The sequence below is a fragment of the Bemisia tabaci genome, chromosome 2, assembly GCF_918797505.1.
Source record: "Bemisia tabaci chromosome 2, PGI_BMITA_v3".
NCBI classification, from domain to species: domain Eukaryota; kingdom Metazoa; phylum Arthropoda; class Insecta; order Hemiptera; family Aleyrodidae; genus Bemisia; species Bemisia tabaci.
This window is the reverse complement of record NC_092794.1, coordinates 47,547,950-47,567,409: the sequence shown is the minus strand read 5'-3', so window position 1 is coordinate 47,567,409 and position 19,460 is coordinate 47,547,950. Positions and strand designations below refer to the sequence as shown.

Below are 19,460 nucleotides of genomic sequence, written 5' to 3'. Positions count from 1 at the left end.
TCAGGTATCGATTTTTTTTTACTCTCTGCGTGGTTTTGAATAGACTTCTGGCGATTTTTTTTTTTGAAGTACTGGAATGGTCGTTTGAGGTCATCTCCAACTGTATGGAAGTGAAGGCTTGTCGATACCATCCAAAAGTCGCTTTCTGAAAGGGCAACCGTGCAGGCGCCTCGCGTGGTTGTTGCAAGGGTACATGATCAGAGCCTAGAAAAGCTGGCAATTGCCAAGGCCCAAATTTCATCAGGGAATGAAAATATCCAGTTAAATGAGGAAATGAATGGTAAAAACTGGGAATTTCCTCCACCTCCACCCCAAGATAGAATAGTTTTTAAAATTGGTGGCCACGTTGACTATATCCTAAAGAATCAGAGACAAGATGGCATAGGTGTTTTTTTCTCGAACTTCAGAGTAACAGAGTGTTTCTCTTAGAGTGTTGAAGATGGAGGAAAGTTGGAAGAAATTCCTGGTTTTCATCAGGGAATATTTTCGTGCTGAAAATGTGGAAAAACTGGGTGTCTAGCATCAGGATTTTTCCGATCATATCAGGATTTGAGGTCAATCAGGATTTAATCCCGATTTCATCAGGAATTGAGGAAAAATCGATCGTTAAATCAGGATTTGAGAAAAGTCGGCTGTCCGATCGGATTTTTTTATGCTTTCGAATACGCTTATGCAGAAATTTTAATTTTTCTCCGCAAATAATCAAGGTTTGGAAAAATTATGAAATCAGGATTTAGCAGTCAAAAATCAGGAATAATCAGGATTCCCCAAAATGAAATAAAACTAGACACCCTGGAAAATCAGAGATCGAGGAAAGTTGAGAGTTATAGAAGAAACCACGGTCTCTTGCCTAGAATTGTTTTTTACTCATCTAACTTCCGACACTCGTTCGTTTCATCGATGGATTCGATCTCCGTATTTGGCGTGCAGAACTGTAAATTATTGGAAGAGGATCAATGTGTAGCAGATGAATGGGCATGAGTAACCTTTACTCCACGCCGGCGGCGGTGATGGATCCATCAATTCGCTCGGTGTCAGCCGGGTCGAGCGTGGGTCGCCCAATGCTATCCGATGTCGTTCGTTTTATGAGAGTGTGTTCTTTAGGCAATAATCTGATCATCATTTTCATGGCAAACCGTTCAATTATTCGGGTATCCATTTCGGACCACGCATCGTAGCTCCACCTCACCAAGTCGAATTCGTAAAATTAAAGCCCCGCATGCACTCTGATGTCGCCTATAAGTTATTTTTTTTATCAACCTTCGGAAGTTGACAGCGAAGTCGTGTTTTTAGGTGTAGAACCAGCGGACTGGCTATTGTGTTGACCCTTGACCTAGGTCGCAGAATGGGCGTTCATCATCGTGATGTCCCTATCGTGATCTTTCTATTAAACTCAATAATATCGTCTATTGCAGTGGCGTGGCCCGCTTTGCGATATATCGATTTATCTGTCATTTAAACCTATGGAACAGGATCGATAAACAGGGTGTTCGCAACGAACACCTTAATAATAGCTTCTTTACTATATAGCTTCAAATGGGGAGGTATCGATAATCGATCATTCACGCCTCGACACCGGTCTATTGGTGGGGTGCATTATGACAGCACTTGGTGGCGGGCGTAGGAATGGGTTCGGCCGGCGCGGTGGGGCGGTGGGGCGCTTCCCTGCCTCTTTGTTTTTCTCGGGATCTTGCAACTAGGGAGGAGTCGCTCGGCGATTGTTTCAGATCGAAATTTCCTAATAAAGTCATTGAAGTGACTCCCGGTGGATACAGTTTTCTATTTTGAGTACCCACTCGTTCGGGCCTGACTTGTAAATTAGGAGGTTACATATCGTCAGCGAGCTGCGTAGAAATGAACCAGGCTGCATAATGAGGCTCGAAAAACCGAAATGAAAGCCGTCGCAGTTATGCATGCAAATCTTCATGCTTGCGTATTTCAGATTACCGTTTCGCGATGTAGTCTTTAAATTTTTTAACGACCTATCTTAAGAATTAAAGGTCATGTTGGGGATCGTGGCTCATCACCATTTTTTGCGAAGCTGAAACAAAAACTCATTAGTAAATCACATTACATAGTTTGAGAGGGTTCCAGCACTGTTCATTGTAAACCAAGAAGTAGGTGTGCCTACCTTGTATACAGTATTTACATTTTACTCTTTGGTGTTCGATCTAGAGAGTGAAACTTCGATTTTTCAGAAAGAATCCATCTAATGGTTTTTGAAACACTTCGATCGCACCCAAACCAGAGGATTAAAACCATTTGACGAAATTAAGGTAATCGAAATTAGCTTTGACATTGTCGTGAATGGGTCAGTTGCGCTGGTCACAGATTCAAATTTTGATGCTTTATTTTTGCAGATAAACTCAAAATAATAAGATCCCTTCAAACAGCAACTTTCTACGTTGAATAATAATCGAGATATTGCGCCTCAAAAAACGCGATTTATGACGTCATCCACCGCGGTAGTACATACCATGTTATGCACTACCGCGGTGGAAACTACTTTTGGTACTTTTGGTGGTGCTACTTTTCAAAGAACGATATCTCGGTTAATATTCAACGTAGAAAGTTGCTGTTTGGACGGACCTTATTAATTTTAGCTAATCTACAAGAATCAATGATCAAATCACGATTCTGTTACCAGCGCAATTGGCCCATTGCCACCATGCCTCCACTCTATCAGTATATTCGCCTTATTTTCAACACTGATATGTTTTTATTTTCAATTCTCTAAGGCTAGGTCTTTGAACAAAAAATGATGCCCACTTAAGCCGACGGCGCTTCTATAAATCGTTCTTTATGATTGAGGAACGACTTTGACGACATTTCGGTTATATCACCGGATGCATAATTCATCGACAACCTAAAAGGGAAAAACTACTTTAAAGACTGAAAACAGCCGGGCAGGCGCACATCAAACAAGTTGCAAGCATTTACGTAGCTTTAGGCTCGGAATTTTTATCCTATACCTCCCTCCTCTCGAAAACTTTTGACGAAATGGTAGTATGTAAGGCTATTGTTTGATTCTTATGGATCATACATGAAATGGTTATTAAAGTTCTTCTGCAATTTCATGAGGTTAAGCTTGACGACTCCTGACTGATGGTATGACGTCTGATATGCCCATGAGCATTCGAATGTCGCAAGTACATTCTTATCCTCATAGGAGTAATTTTCTCAAATTATGCAACAGAAATAGCGATCAAGTATCAATTTTTTTTTTACTCTCTGCGTGATTTTGAATAGACTTCTGGCGATTTTTTTTTTCTAAGTACTAGAATGGTCGTTTAAGGTCATATCCAACTGTATGGAATCAGAAGGCTTGTCGATACCATCCAAAAGTCGCTTTCTTGAAAGGGTAACCGTGCAGGCGCCTCGCGTGGTTGTTGCAAGGGTACATGATCAGAGCCTAGAAAAGCTGGCAATTGCCAAGGCCCAAATTTCATCAGGGAATGAAAATATCCAGTTAAATGAGGAAATGAATGGTAAAAACTGGGAATTTCCTCCACCTCCACCCCAAGATAGAATAGTTTTTAAAATTGGTGGCCACGTTGACTATATCCTAAAGAATCAGAGACAAGATGGCATAGGTGTTTTTTTCTCGAACTTCAGAGTAACAGAGTGTTTCTCTTAGAGTGTTGAAGATGGAGGAAAGTTGGAAGAAATTCCTGGTTTTCATCAGGGAATATTTTCGTGCTGAAAATGTGGAAAAACTGGGTGTCTAGCATCAGGATTTTTCCGATCATATCAGGATTTGAGGTCAATCAGGATTTAATCCCGATTTCATCAGGATTTGAGGAAAAATCGATCGTTAAATCAGGATTTGAGAAAAGTCGGCTGTCCGATCGGATTTTTTTATGCTTTCGAATACGCTTATGCAGAAATTTTAATTTTTCTCCGCAAAAAATCAAGGTTTGGAAAAATTATGAAATCAGAATTTATCAATCAAAAATCAGGAATAATCAGGATTCCCCAAAATGAAACAAAACTAGACACCCTGGAAAATCAGAGATCGAGGAAAGTTGAGAGTTATAGAAGAAACCACGGTCTCTTGCCTAGAATTGTTTTTTACTCATCTAACTTCCGACACTCGTTCGTTTCCATCGATGGATTCGATCTCCGTATTTGGCGTGCAGAACTGTAAATTATTGGAAGAGGATCAATGTGTAGCAGATGAATGGGCATGAGTAACCTTTACTCCAGGCCGGCGGCGGTGATGGATCCATCAATTCGCTCGGTGTCAGCCGGGTCGAGCGTGGGTCGCCCAATGCTATCCGATGTCGTTCGTTTTATGAGAGTGTGTTCTTTAGGCAATAATCTGATCATCATTTTCATGGCAAACCGTTCAATTATTCGGGTATCCATTTCGGACCACGCATCGTAGCTCCACCTCTCCAAGTCGAATTCATAAAATTAAAGCCCCATGCACTCTGATGTCGCCTATAAGTTATTTTTTTTATCAACCTTCGGAAGTTGACAGCGAAGTCGTGTTTTTAGGTGTAGAACCAGCGGACTGGCTATTGTGTTGACCCTTGACCTAGGTCGCAGAATGGGCGTTCATCATTGTGATGTCCCTATCGTGATCTTTCTATTAAACTCAATAATATCGTCGATTGCAGTGGCGTGGACTGCTTTGCGATATATCGATTTATCTGCCATTTAAACCTATGGAACAGGATCGATAAACAGGGTGTTCGCAACGAACACCTTAATAATCGATTCTTTACAACAGCTTCAAATGGGCAGGTATCGATAATCGATCATTCACGCCTCGCCACTGGTCTATTGGTGGGGTGCATTATGACAGCACTTGGTGGGGTCACTAAACACATTTCGTCCTGGTTGTGGGATATCCCTGTATTTTTGGAACCACGTGCCACGTATGGACCCTGAAGCGAAAAACTGTCCTTTTAAACGCATTTTATCGCCCTTGTGATAAGTTCAAGCGTTTTTGACTCAAGGGCCGTTCTTCAGACGCTTTCAAACGTCATGGCAAGCGGCTTTCCACGCCGCTCGACAAGCCCCTGACCGAGCGCTTTCTGTCCCCCTGTATACCTCAACGTTACCCTTTCGGTGCACCAGAGACAAGAAGAGACCGTCCAGTAACCTCTTGGTGATAGGTGGAAACTTTGACTTCCGGAAATCAACATTTCCTCGTGGAAAATTATGAGGCAGCAACAGTCATCATCCTTGTGTTGACTGTTGCCCTGCCTTCTAGATGGCTGATGAGTTTCGAGTGATCGGAGGACGTAGCGTGTCTGAAAAGTAACCGTATTTTGGCGTGTTGCGCGAACGTCGTGAAAGCTCTGTGCTCTCCGATAAATTATGGACAGTTACAGTCAATGATTTTAAAAAAATACAATGAAATCCCTGAAGTCGACTGTCACGAGGTTTTAGATCTAAAAAAGTGGAAGCCTCAAGATTGTTATCGCCTCTTTTTAAATATCAAAGTGCTCCCGTTTTTGCCGCAGTATCCTAAATTATTTAAAACCGCGACGCCATTTTCAGATGTTAGCGCTCCGCTTTAATGTCTGTGGACTTGAAGTGCCGGTAACGCTGCGGAAAGGTTACGTAGGTCCCGGTCCTCCGGTGACTTGTACGCAGGGTTAGAAAAAATAACTAACAAAACAGAAACTCCACCAATGCTATAAATCTCTCTCGAAAATTCGTAGAAAAGTCAGGGAATTTTGAAATCCAAGAAAACTTGTCAATCAGTCGAAGATTATCCCCATACCCACCGGCCCTCGCCCTTTCCCTTACCCATTGACTTCGGGGAAGGTAGCCCTGAATCTGCTATTAGCGTGGGTGACGATGTTCCGGCGCGACGGCCCTGATAGATTTTCCGTGAGTCGACTCTTGTAAAATCGTCGCCCTCCTGACATATGGACGTATCTACACTTCGCAGTGAGCCCTATTGTCCATGTACTTCAATCGTATCCTGGGCTCATCTCAAAGTGTAGTTACGCCCTTTTTGTCAGGCAAGCGCCGAAATGATGCACGGGCGAGACCGAGAATTTTGGCGACTCGAGAACCCGATTGCTCAACGCCCAACGATTTCCGGTGGCAATGCCGACTGCGAATCGCTGCTAATGGCACGCACAGACTCGACCTCACTCAAAGACGGGAGTGCCAAAAGTTCGTGAGCCCTCCAAAACCGTCTTCCTTACGCATCCACGGCTCATGAGCTTTCAGCGGCTACTTTATTCCGTAACGACACGGATCAATTTTGGTAGTCGGCTGAAATCTTTCGAACATGCGCACCACGCAGAGGTTGAACTTGAAGCCGCGTTCTGATGTGGGCGATTTTCTCGCGCACCTTACCTTGCTCCTCGATTTTTTCTGTTTTTCTGTGTCCCTACTGACCTACATTATGCGCACACACATCGCATTAATAACATTTTATTGACGCTTTGCATATTCAACGTTAGGGATAATAATAGCGCTCCTCAATCTGCGCACCACGAGCGAGCCCTTCGCAAGAGTCTGCTCCAGATAAAGGCTCGCCCTCTCATCCAGTGGGCTTCGTCGAGTGGATTGTTGCGTCGACTGCGTAAAGTGAGCTTTGAACAAAGACGAGTCTCTCCCTGCTCAGAATGATGCATCATCTCATCATCATCACAAATGGACTACAATTTTTAATTAGGAACTGCACTTTCAGGCTCGTCAATAAAAGCACCTACCTGCATAGGGAACCTCACGGCATATATGCTGTTTTTAACATGAGCCAGAGATTGTAGTCCTTAATTGCAAAATGCAGTCCAAATAAAGGTTATGGAAATGGAGAATGTGCATGCAATTTTTTTTAAGAGCCGATTTCGCAGCATTTTTAATCCTTTTTTCTGATAGGGGAAGCATCATACGAATAAATTTAATAGTTAAAAATGCACCGTTCCATTGGCCAGCCGTCCGTGGCTCTCGTTCCGGAGTCGCAGCTCTTGCTTCACTTTTTGCTGCTCTGCAATCCGTTTGTAGATGCTGATCAGCGCAGCGGACAATCACCGATTGGACACAAATTTCGGAGAACCGTTCATCGCCTTGAGTGTCCATTCCATCGTTCAAATATTATTCCTCCTTCCCCCTTCTACGAGTCATCTCAATCCTCGGACCAGTCGAAAGGAATATGATGTCTGAGAAGATACGATTCGATACACTAGAAATTATTGTGAGCGATTGAACCTCACTGATTGTGAGTCCGGCCCATCTGCCGTGATAGTGAAGAGAGCAGTAAGTGCATTTCTGTTTAAGCTATGATGAGCACATGCTTTTATGTGTCTCGAGGTTCATCCTAGCGTGCGCCTACTACTCTCTTCACTATCACGGCAGCCACAATAGTCCAGGCGCCTCGTAGCTAAAATGAGATTGGCTGGAATATCAGGTATACTGCTGTTTTTTGGACTGTTCGTCTGAGATTTGAAAACATTTTTACTCTCTGTATCAGTGCCCTACTTTTCATAGCTTCTCGTTGGACACGGGAAGATGAGCTGCTTGGTGGTTCTGCATTCCCGCGTTGATGCACTGATTTAGTGGCAACATCACTCGATACATAGCGATAAAATACTCGACATCTAATTGGCCTGTTTAAATTTCGATAAATTTTACCGCGCTTTGAAGACGATCAGAGGGTTGACTTTGTTGAGTTTAAGGTTAAGCCAGTAACATCAACAGAAGAAGAAGAAGAAGAGAAGGTTCTGTTATTTGTTTCCTATAAAACCAGTGAATATATCGAGCTATCGAATGATGTAGTCACTGAATCAGTGGATCAAGATGTCATGCCACAGTGGTTTCCGCCCAGCGCATGGCTGTTTTAGTGGCATGGGAGCGTGACAACCCGATTGATAGCCGTAATTCAGCATTCAGGAAGCAAAATTCCAGTTGGAATTTTTGCGAATCGCTCGCTTATCCTGAGCCCGGGTGCCGTGCATTTTTGCGGCGTGGCGGCGAGGGACTGCCATGCCGTTGCTGCGCCGCGCTGTTCAAAAACGCCGCTCTATTATGCCCTGATAAGGCAGCGCCCACGGCTAGGTTGACACCGTCCCGGCAAGGTCACGCGATTTACGGCAACCGCTTCCACCGACGCCGAACTGTCGTACCGTGAAATGTTTTCTCAGATCGTCCTTAAAATCATGGTGTCTAGGACTGGAAAAAAAACGGGAATGCTGGGATTCATCAAGGAATGAAAAATTTGGAATTTGGGAATCTGTTCCAGAAACTGAGAATTTCGTCTTCTACCCCTAAAGATCATTTTGTTTTCAAATTTCGCGAAAATTTTATCCAGCCGACATTATTGACCTCTTGAATGACATATTTGAATCTTCAAATCATCATAATAACAGAAAATCTTTCATTGGCCAGATAATATAAATAACATGAACATCAGGAACTCGTTTAGAATTGAAAAAATTGAATGTGCGCCCAAGAATCGGCCGAAAAATGAAAAATTTCAATATTCATATCTAGAAATCCGGAAAGGAAATCTAGAGGAAGTAGGAGAAAACTTCGGTTTCTCATCGGGGAATGAGCTCCTGAAACTCAGGAAAAATCATGCACCAATCAAAGAATGGGCATAGTCAAGAATTCTAGACAACATGCCTAAAACAGAATTTACTTTGGTGCTGATATCGGAATCAGAGAGTGTTCTGGGGGTACCAGAGATTGTAAAATATATTGAGCGTGGGACCCAAAGTTTAGATTTTGTGGATCTCTGAAGTTTCCAGACCCCGCATCTGAAAATTTGAAGTCCAGCTGCCGAAGTTGGGGCCACACATGAGTTGAAACTTCTCTGAAGTCAGCCAAAATACTTCAGATGTATGACTCGAACTTCAGCAGCTGAACCTCCAGTTTTCAAAAGCACTATCCAAAAACTTCAAAGGTCCATATGACCTAAACTTCGTGTCCTATACTTTTTTTCTCCCGTGTAAAGACCGGCCTCGCTCCTCGAACCGTGAGACCGAGGGACCGCGCCAACTAAATTTACGCACTTTTAGACTGCGACAGGAGATTCGCCATCTTGCGTCTTGCATTTATTCTCCACGCACGGACAAAGGCTAAAATTATTGCACAAGTTTGTTGTGTCCGCTTTGTGGGGCTTTGAAGAAGAGCCAATATTAAGTGTGCTTTTCTTCTTGTCACCGTCGGTGTGTGGAAGATTCTTTCGCTCTTCAGCGGCTGCTGATGGCAACAGTGCGGCTCGGACAACCCACGTCCGTAGAGTGAAGTCGTGTCGCCAACCGCGCGCTAACCCAAATTATTTTCACCTTATCTGAAATCCATAGTGATCGTTATGATGGGGATCAAATGGCATGGGACGCATGAGGCGTGTCAAGCGAAGGATTTCTCTCTCCCTCCCCCCCCCCCCCCCTCCGTTTTTTCTGGCCAGGACGCGGGTGGTGAAGCTCGAGTGGCAATGTGTAAACATTCGCTCTTCGGGTTTTTTTTCGCGTTTTTTTGACGACTTGTACTAATACTAGCTCCTGGTCATACCATGTTTGCCGTTTCAAGTTGCTTCAGTTAGAATTCGTTTTTTCAGTGGCCCTCGAAAAAACACTCGAGCCCGCGCCGCGTCGCGTCGGGTATTTACCTCGCATCGCTCGCGCTTTTGTACGAGTTATTTCGATCTTCTCCTACCCTTTGATCGTGATCGAATCGGGTCAGAATCCTGGAGGAGTCGTTTTCCTTTATTGAAGTATCCCAGTTAAGAGCCAATCGGGAGTATTCTACCTCCCTTTGACTAGACTTGATAGTGGATGTCGACGCTATTAGCTTGGGACGTTCGCAATAACTTGAAGAGTACATTTCTTTCAAGTGGGAACGAAGAATCTCACAACAAATCGTTGAGTGTAGTCTCGAGTACCCGTGAATCATTCATTCCGAGAACGAGAGAATAACACTTGAACTTTTTATTTCTATTTTGATATGAACTTTTACAAAATGTCTCTCTGTGAATATTCTAATGGACGGATCAAATTGAAGCTTTTTGAACGGATACGCTATACTTTAGAGCATCATTATACGATCTTCCCTATTGTGTAAAAGTCGACGCTCGAAGTCAACGCTCATCTTCGCTTAACGATGACTGGTGACTGAAGTGTTGAGCAACTTTTTCAGCAAAGTCGTCACATCCGAAGGAAGTGAGACGAAGGTACATGGTTATTCCTAATTCCAGCACCTAGAATCGACGAAACGCTCAATTTTGTCGGCCGTTAGTGTGTTCGTCAGACTCACCAAGAAGTACAAGAACTTTCCCATTCGATTCCTATTGGTCCACTCATTCCCGTAAGTATGAGTGGACCAATTAGAAGTACGGCGGAATTGGCAACATGCTTCTAACATACCACCTAAACTGAGACCGAATGAGTGAGCAACCTCTTTCGGCAACCTAGTATCGGCCCTGCGCATATGCCCATGTAAGATCTCGTGCCTCTTTCTTTTAAAATAAGTTTTTTTACGGGTATTGGGGAGTTACCCTGGTAAAAATTGGCGATAGGAGCTGCGTTTCAAAATACCATAGGAGTTTTTATAGCCGACTAAAAAAGGCTATAGAAAATCATATAGCTGGCTGTAGAAAGCGGAGCAAATCATATAGCCGGGCTATACGAAGCTATAAGAAAGTATACAGTCGGGGTATAGTTTCTATCGCCGGGCTTTACACTTTATCGTCATTGGCTATAAAAGGCTATAAGAAATTGTGTAGAAATTCGTGTGCTTCGGAAATCATTAAGTTTGATACGGAACTACCTTAATATTTACAAAACACACATTATATTTTCCTTTAAGACATATTTTTTTTTTCATCAATTAAAATGAGAATAGTCCATACAGAGTGTGCAAACATTTCAAAATCATGAGTTAAAAAACGCTGACTCCGCGAGATTAAATATTAGAGCCTAACACGAAGCGGAGCGGCGACGCACTGGCGCCTTCAAACCTAACAGGGATACTTGACGCATTGCGTAATGCGTGAAGTATCACTGTTAGGTTTGTAGGCGCTCTCTGCCCGCCCGCCGCGCCGCAGCGTGTCACGGCGTATGAAGCAACTATTTCACACCAGAGGTATTGCTCAGTATCATAAGAAATTAAAGGCGCTCCAGCATATTAAGAATGACAGGCATGCTTCAAAAGTATGGAGTTTTCCTCGCAAAATAATATCAAGATACTATGACTCAACAAGAGAGCGGTAGTCCAAAAACTCACTAAGTCCTAGTATCCGTATTTAGTATTGTTTAGCATAAACTTTATCGTCTGGCTAATGCTTAATCGCCATCGGCTATAAAAGGCTATAAGAAATTGTACAGCCGGCTACAGAAGCTATTGGAAATCTTACAGCCGGCTTTAAGTCTATGGTATTTTGGAACACAGATTCTACTGCCAATTTTTACTAGGGTGGTCCGATGCCTCAACCCCCTACCTGTGGCCCGATTATTGAAATCGATGGACAAAGCTGTAGACAGAGAGGACACAAAAGGGATATGGAGAGAGCCTATTGGTTGTAGCTGGTGTTTCCTGTAGACTAAGGGAGGAAATGATGGACTTAGCTGTAGGGACTCTCGTGGGTTGCCGTTTGGTAGTCTATTACATACCCCCTTTGTCCATCGCGACCACCCGCTTCCACCCATCGGATCTCTTCAAATCCCTTTCGTCTTCTTTGTCTAAAGCTTTTTCTATCAATTTCAACAATCGGCTCGCTGGAGGACCAGGGTTTGATCTCGGAGTACTGTACCCTAGAGCACCTGTATAGGGAGAGTACCGACAGATCGGTTCATGGAGGGCTTAGGGCCCAAAAGTGCAGCCACCCTTCTAACCAACTTCTAACGTACAAAATTTCACTGCCAGTCTGCAGATTCCAATTCTAACCAAGATGGCCAAGAATGTACAGAAATGAGCGTTCTTCCGCGAAATTGAGTTTTATGCAAAAACTGAGTCAAATACGTGCTTTATAAACGACGGTTCGTAACAATAGTATTAGTAAATCGTTCTGGACAATTGAAATTCATAGGTTGGCTGCCCTTTTGGGCCCTAACTTTATTCGCGGAGGCATCGGTGAAGGTCTGATGGACTTTCGGAATTTCAGATCTGTCGGTACTCTCCCTATACAGGTACTCTACTGTATCCTAAGCAGGCTGCTGGCTGTCAATTTTGGCTTCGGCGACCAATTTTTCTGCAACAGTCGCAATGCAAACTTACCATGGAGTCAACGAGAAGCATGAGGTGACTTTCCTGGACGTGACCCTCGGGACGCCCAACTTTCCCCGCAGCAAGCGAGTCGAAAAAGCTCCGGTGCTTGGTACTTTGTTGTGAATTTGATACGGCGTCGGGTGACCTTGAGCGGCTCACCTGTCCCGCCTTGCACCTCCCCCTCTTCTTCAGAGTGCCCGGGCCCCCGTTCCCCGCGCACCTGGCCCCCTCCCCCGGGCGCACCGCCGCGTCCCCCGTATCTTTTTACCTATCCACCATCAGCTGGTTTGACTCGGTCGGTCAGTCTGTTTGAGAACGTTGTCGAGAGTTGCCGTGCTATTTGTTACCCGTTCGTATGTTTATTTACTTTTTGGTCGGTGAGTGTTGTCGATTTCCGCCGCTGCTACGTAACGTAACGTTTGCGTTAACGTAGAACGTGTCCTGTGTTCGTCTTCTGAGTCACTTAAATTGTGCGCTGTGTTATCGTTTTCCGTACGTTAGATTCGATCGTCGAGAACGGTCAAAATATAATGGGATGATGTAGTGACTACGTTATATGGTGCACCGACTGTTTCCAAAATCGATACATTAACTTATCATAAGATAGGAAGTATTTATACAAACTGTTCACTATCGCAGTGTTGAGTTTTTTTCAATGGATTTATCCTTTTAAAACGGAAGTAGAATGTGCCAATCGACAGGAGGCTAGATTGTAGGTTTTTTCTCTTTTTCGCAGAAATTCAATCAGATATTGGGGCAATGCGTGAGGGTGAAATCATACTAATCCAGTTGTCACTTATTCGAAAGCTCATGTGCCTTTCGTCACTTTTGTCTTTCTTTGTGAGAATTTTTTTGAGATAAGTGCAGTGAATTTTTTAGCTATGGCATTGAGGTTCATTTTCCGAGGAAAAAGTGTAAAACTCGGTCGAAATTCATGTGACACTCATACATGATTTTAATTGTTCATTTCAAGTCAAGCTCGTTTGGAAACTTTCGATGGAAGTGCAAGACCTGCTACGTAGTCACTAAATGAAACTGTTATAATTTTCTCGCGTTGAGGTGGTCAGTGTGATGTTTGTGTGCCAAGTTCCATGGATACGCGTTTTGTCGATTTCGACAATTTTAAAGAATGTCGGACTGCAATTAATTATTGCGATAATTTCGCGACCTATATATTCGATGACTTGACCGGTCGTCATTTCTCACCCCTCTTTTTTCTAGTTGCACGTGTTATCACGTCCTAAGTGTTTTTAGTTGCAGTTAAAGTGGATGTGTGTCGTGTATATTTTGGATTGATCGCTGAATACCTCAATATTCCGTAAGGTTCAGGGTGATTACATTTTCTCTCATTCGTCGGTGGAGGACGAAACACCAGCTGCAGTTAACTTGCCTCGAACGGAGACTTTTCTCGTTTCGAAGGAGAACTTTATCAATGGAGCTTTTAGCGTAATGCACAGCCTCGATCCTTTCCTTTTGGCGCCAGTTGATTTTTCTGTTGGACTAGGGTCTCTTTTATTTTGATGCTCGTATGGTCAAAATGTGTTTACTCGATAACTCATAGGAAAATTCATTAGGCTAATCGCACACCTGATCGATATACGTATGGAAATTTCAGCTCAGAGCTTTTGACAACATAGGAAGATGTATTTTTATTCCATCTTCAGTCTAGCATACATAATTGAACTTTGATTGAAATTATCCCAATAAAATTGTTGGAAGTCGTTAGTGTTTCAAGTTTGGTACGTTTCCAATAATTGTATCGTAAAGCTACCTTCATTAAACATTATTTTTCCGCCTCTTGCAAATCCACCGGAAGTAAACAAACATCGAGGTGTCGAATAAATTTTGCCAAAATACTAGTTTCTCTGTACATTATTGGCAAAAAACGCTCAGAGGCACATTTTAGCTGTTTTTACCCCCTTAAAATCTCATCAATACACTCTGAAGTAAAGCTGAAAGTATTCGAAGATGAAATGTTGCGTCTGTCAGTTAAATCGTACACGGTTAATTTTTACGTTCTCATACTTTCAGCTGCAATTCACGTCTATCAAACAAAAAAAACTAAGAAAAAAATCAGCCAGAATATGCCTGCGCATACGCTTTTACGATGGTGTCACTGGTTTTCTCCAGAACGAACTTTCAAGTTCCTAAAAAGCTCTTAAAGTCGAGGTCGTAATGAAGAAAATCATCCTCACTATGTGATGGATTCATCTTACATACAGTCAAACTCTCTATGCAGACAGGGTAATCATGGTGTGTAAGACCACTAAAAAGCGGGATGCGTCAAAGAATGAAAAATTTCTGGGGAATTTCACGAAATCTGTTCCAAAAATCGGGAATTGCGTTCCGGATGGAGACCATTTTAGTTTTAAAGCTTGTGGAAATTTTAAAGTACTTGTTTGACCGCGTAAATGACGTATTTGATATTCAAATCATATATCATAGAGTAACCGATAATATAACTCAAGAACCTTTGAAATGAAAATTGAATGTGCGCCAAAAATCGGCTAAAGATGAAAAATTTCCAGTTTTCAAATAATCCCGGGAATGGAGAAAACTTGTTCATCATCAGGAATGAGTCCGGAAAATCAGGAATGGTATGGTCAATAATTCTAGATACCATTTGATTGCTGTTGTACGCAGTGTACCAAAGAAATAAGGAGAGAAACTTGAAACTTCCCATTAATTGCAGCTTCCGAAGAAATCTGCGACGATGTAACAGTGGAGCGCCTTCATTTCCGTGTGACACCTCCCGCATTGCCGCGAAGTTGATTTAGTTGCGTGACCCAATCCAACCCAACTCGAGTGTTCCTCGGCAACTCCACGCCTTTGCGACGGATTTGAATCGGATCGGGATCTTTAATGGAAGTGAATCAGGACCGGAAACAAACAAACATCTCAGATACTGAACACATTTTGCTGTATTACTGATTTCTTTTTCGATTTTCAAGTAAGAGCGAGAATATCCATACGTGTGGCTGTGGTGGTCCAAGCTTAAGTCTCAATTTTGAGCTTTTTTGAACTTGGGATTCACTCCAGCAAAGCGTGGCACCACCGCGTTTTCGAAAAAAATATTCCTGAGTAGTCCTCATCGCATCCCCGACGCTGCAAACTCCATTCTTCTTGTGACGGCTCGAAATCTGTTAGGGCGATATATTACCATTTGAAACGGGGTTGGATTTTTGGCAGCTTTAAAATCTGGGGTTTCTCAGCTTGCAGCAAAATGATAACGCAAACCCTCTCCTTTTTAAGCACTAACCTACTGAAATTCAATTGGAAAAGAAGTATGCACCTGCTTAATTGTCAATTGATTCTTGTGAGTCATGTTGATTAGAGCGAAACCCCGTTCGATTGTCTGCCCGGCCCGGTAGGCCAATCGTAAGTCTGGCAGGCCTTGTTCGTGTAGTACAAGTCAAGCTAGGGTTCTAGTATACTGCCGTGTTAAGGAAAAGCGCCGTAAGAACATTCAAGAGTTGCCAACCTTCCCCCTGTAAAATGTCTGTTTTAAAGGAGAGTCATGCATAATCAGGGTTGCCAAGTCAAGCAATACCGGGAAAAGTTAGGTAATTTTAAAAGGTCAGGGAAAATGATGAAAGTGTCAGGAAAAATTGTTAAATTTATCTCTATCTGCATTGAGAATGGGTTGACGTTCTGAACAACAAATTTAGCTTGAAAACTATTTCAAATTATGTCTTTTTAACCATCCGGCATTTCTTCAACTGTCAGGGAATTTTACTCAAATGTGTCAGAGAAATGTCAGGGAATGTCATCTTCCAAATGCTGTGGCAATCTAATAATTCCTCTTTGAAATGTTCAGATAAATTAGATCTGATCGCATGTATAAATCTTTGAAATATTGGAGGAAAGATGTTGACAGATTTCTCTGAAAATTTGCATTTTGTCAAAAGAAATTTGGCAACGTCTAAAGGCTCATACGACGTTCTTCCTCGACACGGTAATTCAAGAGGCAGGTTGAAAGCTCGGCTACGCGATGAGTCCGGGGCCTCGGCCGTCCAATTTCTCGCTAATTACCCGTGCCTACAGCCACCACAATCCTCTCCGTTGTCCAATGTCATCATGCCAAGGCCCTCACTCTTTTCTCTGCTTTCTTGTGCCGTCTTTGCACCGTGTTCGCACCCGCGCAATCATTATTGAAATAAGCAGCAACGTGCTACCGTTGCGTCGGTATTACCCTAATTTAGCCCGCGTCTAATTAGCTTTTATGTCGCGAATGTTTCTTAGTCGTACAAATTCGAGTGAATGAAAGAACTTCAATCTCTAAAAAGAGAGATGGCATCCGCCGAATTCAGAATGATTAATCTGATGGTTTGCCTTAAGTAGCGCTTCGGAACTTATGCCCGTCATCTGGAAGATAGTCTTGCCTCCTCTAAAAATAGTGTGCGAAGAAGAACCATAAAATTGTTTAAACTCTCTCAAACTCAAAATTTCTCTCAACTGACCTAGAAAACAAATCAAACCTTTGTGAGGTATTGGGCTCCATTTTATTAATTCAGAGAGTCAATAATTGACGCAATCAATCCCTTGAAATTTAGGGTGAAATTATTGTTAGGAGAAACACATTTTCTTAACTTCATGCGATGGCAAGTAGAACAGATTCGAACGGTTCGGTTTACGCGGACGACAATCATTGAAATCACCTCGATGTCGCCATACCGGCCAGGCGTTATTTCTTTAAGGAGACAAATTCCACTCACAACTTTTTAAGACGAGAAATACAGATAGTGATGCCGGAGAGAACCATTTAGGGTACTGTGCGCGTGTTATTTTTTCTCCCTTGGAACCTTCGCATTCTTTCAACAAAAATATTCGTTTCCAATGCCTGCCGGTAGTCCGAGCCACGTAACCTATACTGCCTCGAAAATGAGTGAAGCCTGTCTGTCCCTCTTGCTATAGGCTACGGAATGTATCGGAATCCTTCGCTTCAATTGAGGTTCATAAAGTTAATGCTCCATACAGAGCCTCACAAGTATGAAAAGTTAAAAAAAATCACTGAAACCATCAAAATCTGGGCCCAGTTTTCCCGTTTCTGGTGGATTGAGTGAGTAAATAAGATATATTCTCATAGAGCAGGATTGCTTAAAAACTTTTAGGAGGCCTCGTTAAAATTGAATGACCGAGGATTCGAGCTGAGAAATAGCTCTCCGCAAGACGTCTCCCATTATCTTGAGTAATTATGGAGTCGTAATTCCAGTTTATCTTATTTGCCGACTCGAGCTTTTTGAAATTTCATCATGAGATTGCTCTTGTCAATAATCGAGTATCCTCACTGCGTGCACATCAGAAACTCACAACACCTCCATAGGGACACACTCCTTCTGTCAGTTTCGTGTATAGAATAATTATTCCTTAGAGCACTGCACTCGTAGAGTATGAGTAAAGTGACCAAGCGAAATGGGGGCTTCGTACCCTGTTTAAGAATCAGTAACGGACTTGTCAGATTTGCCTCTTGCAAAACCCCCAAAAAATTAAATTTCCATTTTTTCAAGAAGTTGTTCTCTCAGGATAAAATTCACGAAAAGCTCACATGCATTTACACTTAAAAAAAACAAACAAACAAACAAATAATAATAAGTCCAAGATCAAAGAGGCATCTATTTCATAAGAGAACATTATGTATGAGGAAATTGCATTGCTTGACATGAAAATGCTTAATGAGCTAAGCTCTCAATAGTTTTTACAGCTTTTTTCTGATATGGTAATTCGAGGAAAATAGCTTTGGGTGAGAAACCATCTTTGAACGTAATATGGCAGCACTTTCTATTTAAACACATGTATTTCAGTATATTAGATTATTCTATTAGAACCTCCTCAATAATTGCTCAATTTAGATGCTGAAGATAGTTCTATGCCTAGCTCACTCAGTAGTTTCCATTTATTAATGAAATTCATCAAATTTTAGACACATTTACATTCTTCAAATGAATTCTAAACAGCATATGGGGAAATGAGTTACACTCAATGGCTCTTACTTTCAGAGTGGATTTACGATAACATAAAAGATTGCAGAACCTCTAGTTCCTAATTTTTTCTGACAAAATCTGCCTGTGGGGTCATCAGTCATCTGTAATGACAGTGAAAATATGTAATTTTTTTTTTTTTTTTTCAAAAAAATAGCTCACTGTCAAAAGCACTCACTACTAGTCGTAATTTAGGACGGAAAAAGTTGTTTGACAATAATAATATAACCAATAATTAATATTTTTTATAATCCCCCCCCCCCCTCCGATTTTGTTTTTCTGCAGTAGGTCTCGTCGTGAGCGTCGGCTTAGGTGAAACCTCCATGAGCATTTAGTGTTAGGACCTTAAGCTACTGCCGTTGCCCTATTTTCGCTCCAACTTTCCTTTAGCTCAAATCACGAACGTTGAATGCTGGTTACTCGATGAAACCGGTCGTCAGATTATAGCAGGTACACACGTGTGTACATCCGGCAACTCGGGGGCTGAAAGAGAGTGCGGCCAGTGTAATCCGCCGGGCCCCCCTTTCCCCCCGCCCCCTCCAATCCTCGGTGGAGAGTCACAATTTGTGCCACTTGGAGTCCTAGACCGACTAACCGACGCGACGCGACGCTTTGGCCGGAGTGGGACTAGATGTGCCCAACGGAGTCGGGGCTCATCGAGCAAACGTGGTCGGCAGCTCAGCTCCGCCGCGCACCAATCATCACTTCGCCGGCCGGGACCGACCATTCCCGCGATCATCCTACTATTTCAGTCGTGACCCTACTGACCTCTTATCCCGGACGAAACTTAAAATCGTGCTCACCTGGGAGAGATACTGCAATCGAGTCAATGTAAACATATCCCCTTTTCGAAATCAAAAGTTTAAATCGTTCTGGAGACCTCCCGAAAATTTAGTAGTTCCGAAAACGCTGTAATCTTTAGGGTGTCTAACTGTCTACCCTCAGTAAAAACCGAAATATCAGGAAATTAGATGTCATCAGGAAAATTTGAGAAAAACCGGTCATAGATCAGGAAATTCTGAGTGCCTCTAGCATTTTTCAAACATTTGAGTCAATTCATCGAAAATGTTGATTTGTTAAATCATATGAGTGTCAACTTATTCACGCATAAAGTCAGGAAAATTCAGATAAACTATCAGGAAAAATGAGGAAACTATCAGGAAAACTCAAAATGAAATTGTAGTTGACACTCTGTCAAAAATATCGGGTCCGTATTTTCATTGATCATCATCGCTAAAAATCGGTAAAGTCAACAATAAATTAAAGTGAACTTTGTATTAAAGTAAGACACAAGATCCTGTATTAATT

At 42.4% G+C, this 19,460-nt stretch overlaps 1 protein-coding gene across 40 annotated transcripts in view; it reads left to right on the top strand.

The window, feature by feature from the left end:
* Positions 1-19,460, top strand: part of shot (dystonin-like protein short stop) — a 236,492-nt gene that overhangs the window by 104,206 nt on the left and 112,826 nt on the right. For 2 of the 40 annotated variants that reach the window (XM_072297453.1, XM_072297437.1), the window contains exon 1: positions 12,441-12,551. The exons of 35 other annotated variants lie outside the window; for them this stretch is intronic. The gene's annotated coding sequence lies outside the window, so the exon portion shown is untranslated. Of the gene's footprint in view, positions 1-12,440; positions 12,552-19,460 lie in introns of those variants that run through there. 3 more of the 40 variants (XM_072297458.1, XM_072297438.1, XM_072297439.1) reach the window with 3 other exon arrangements.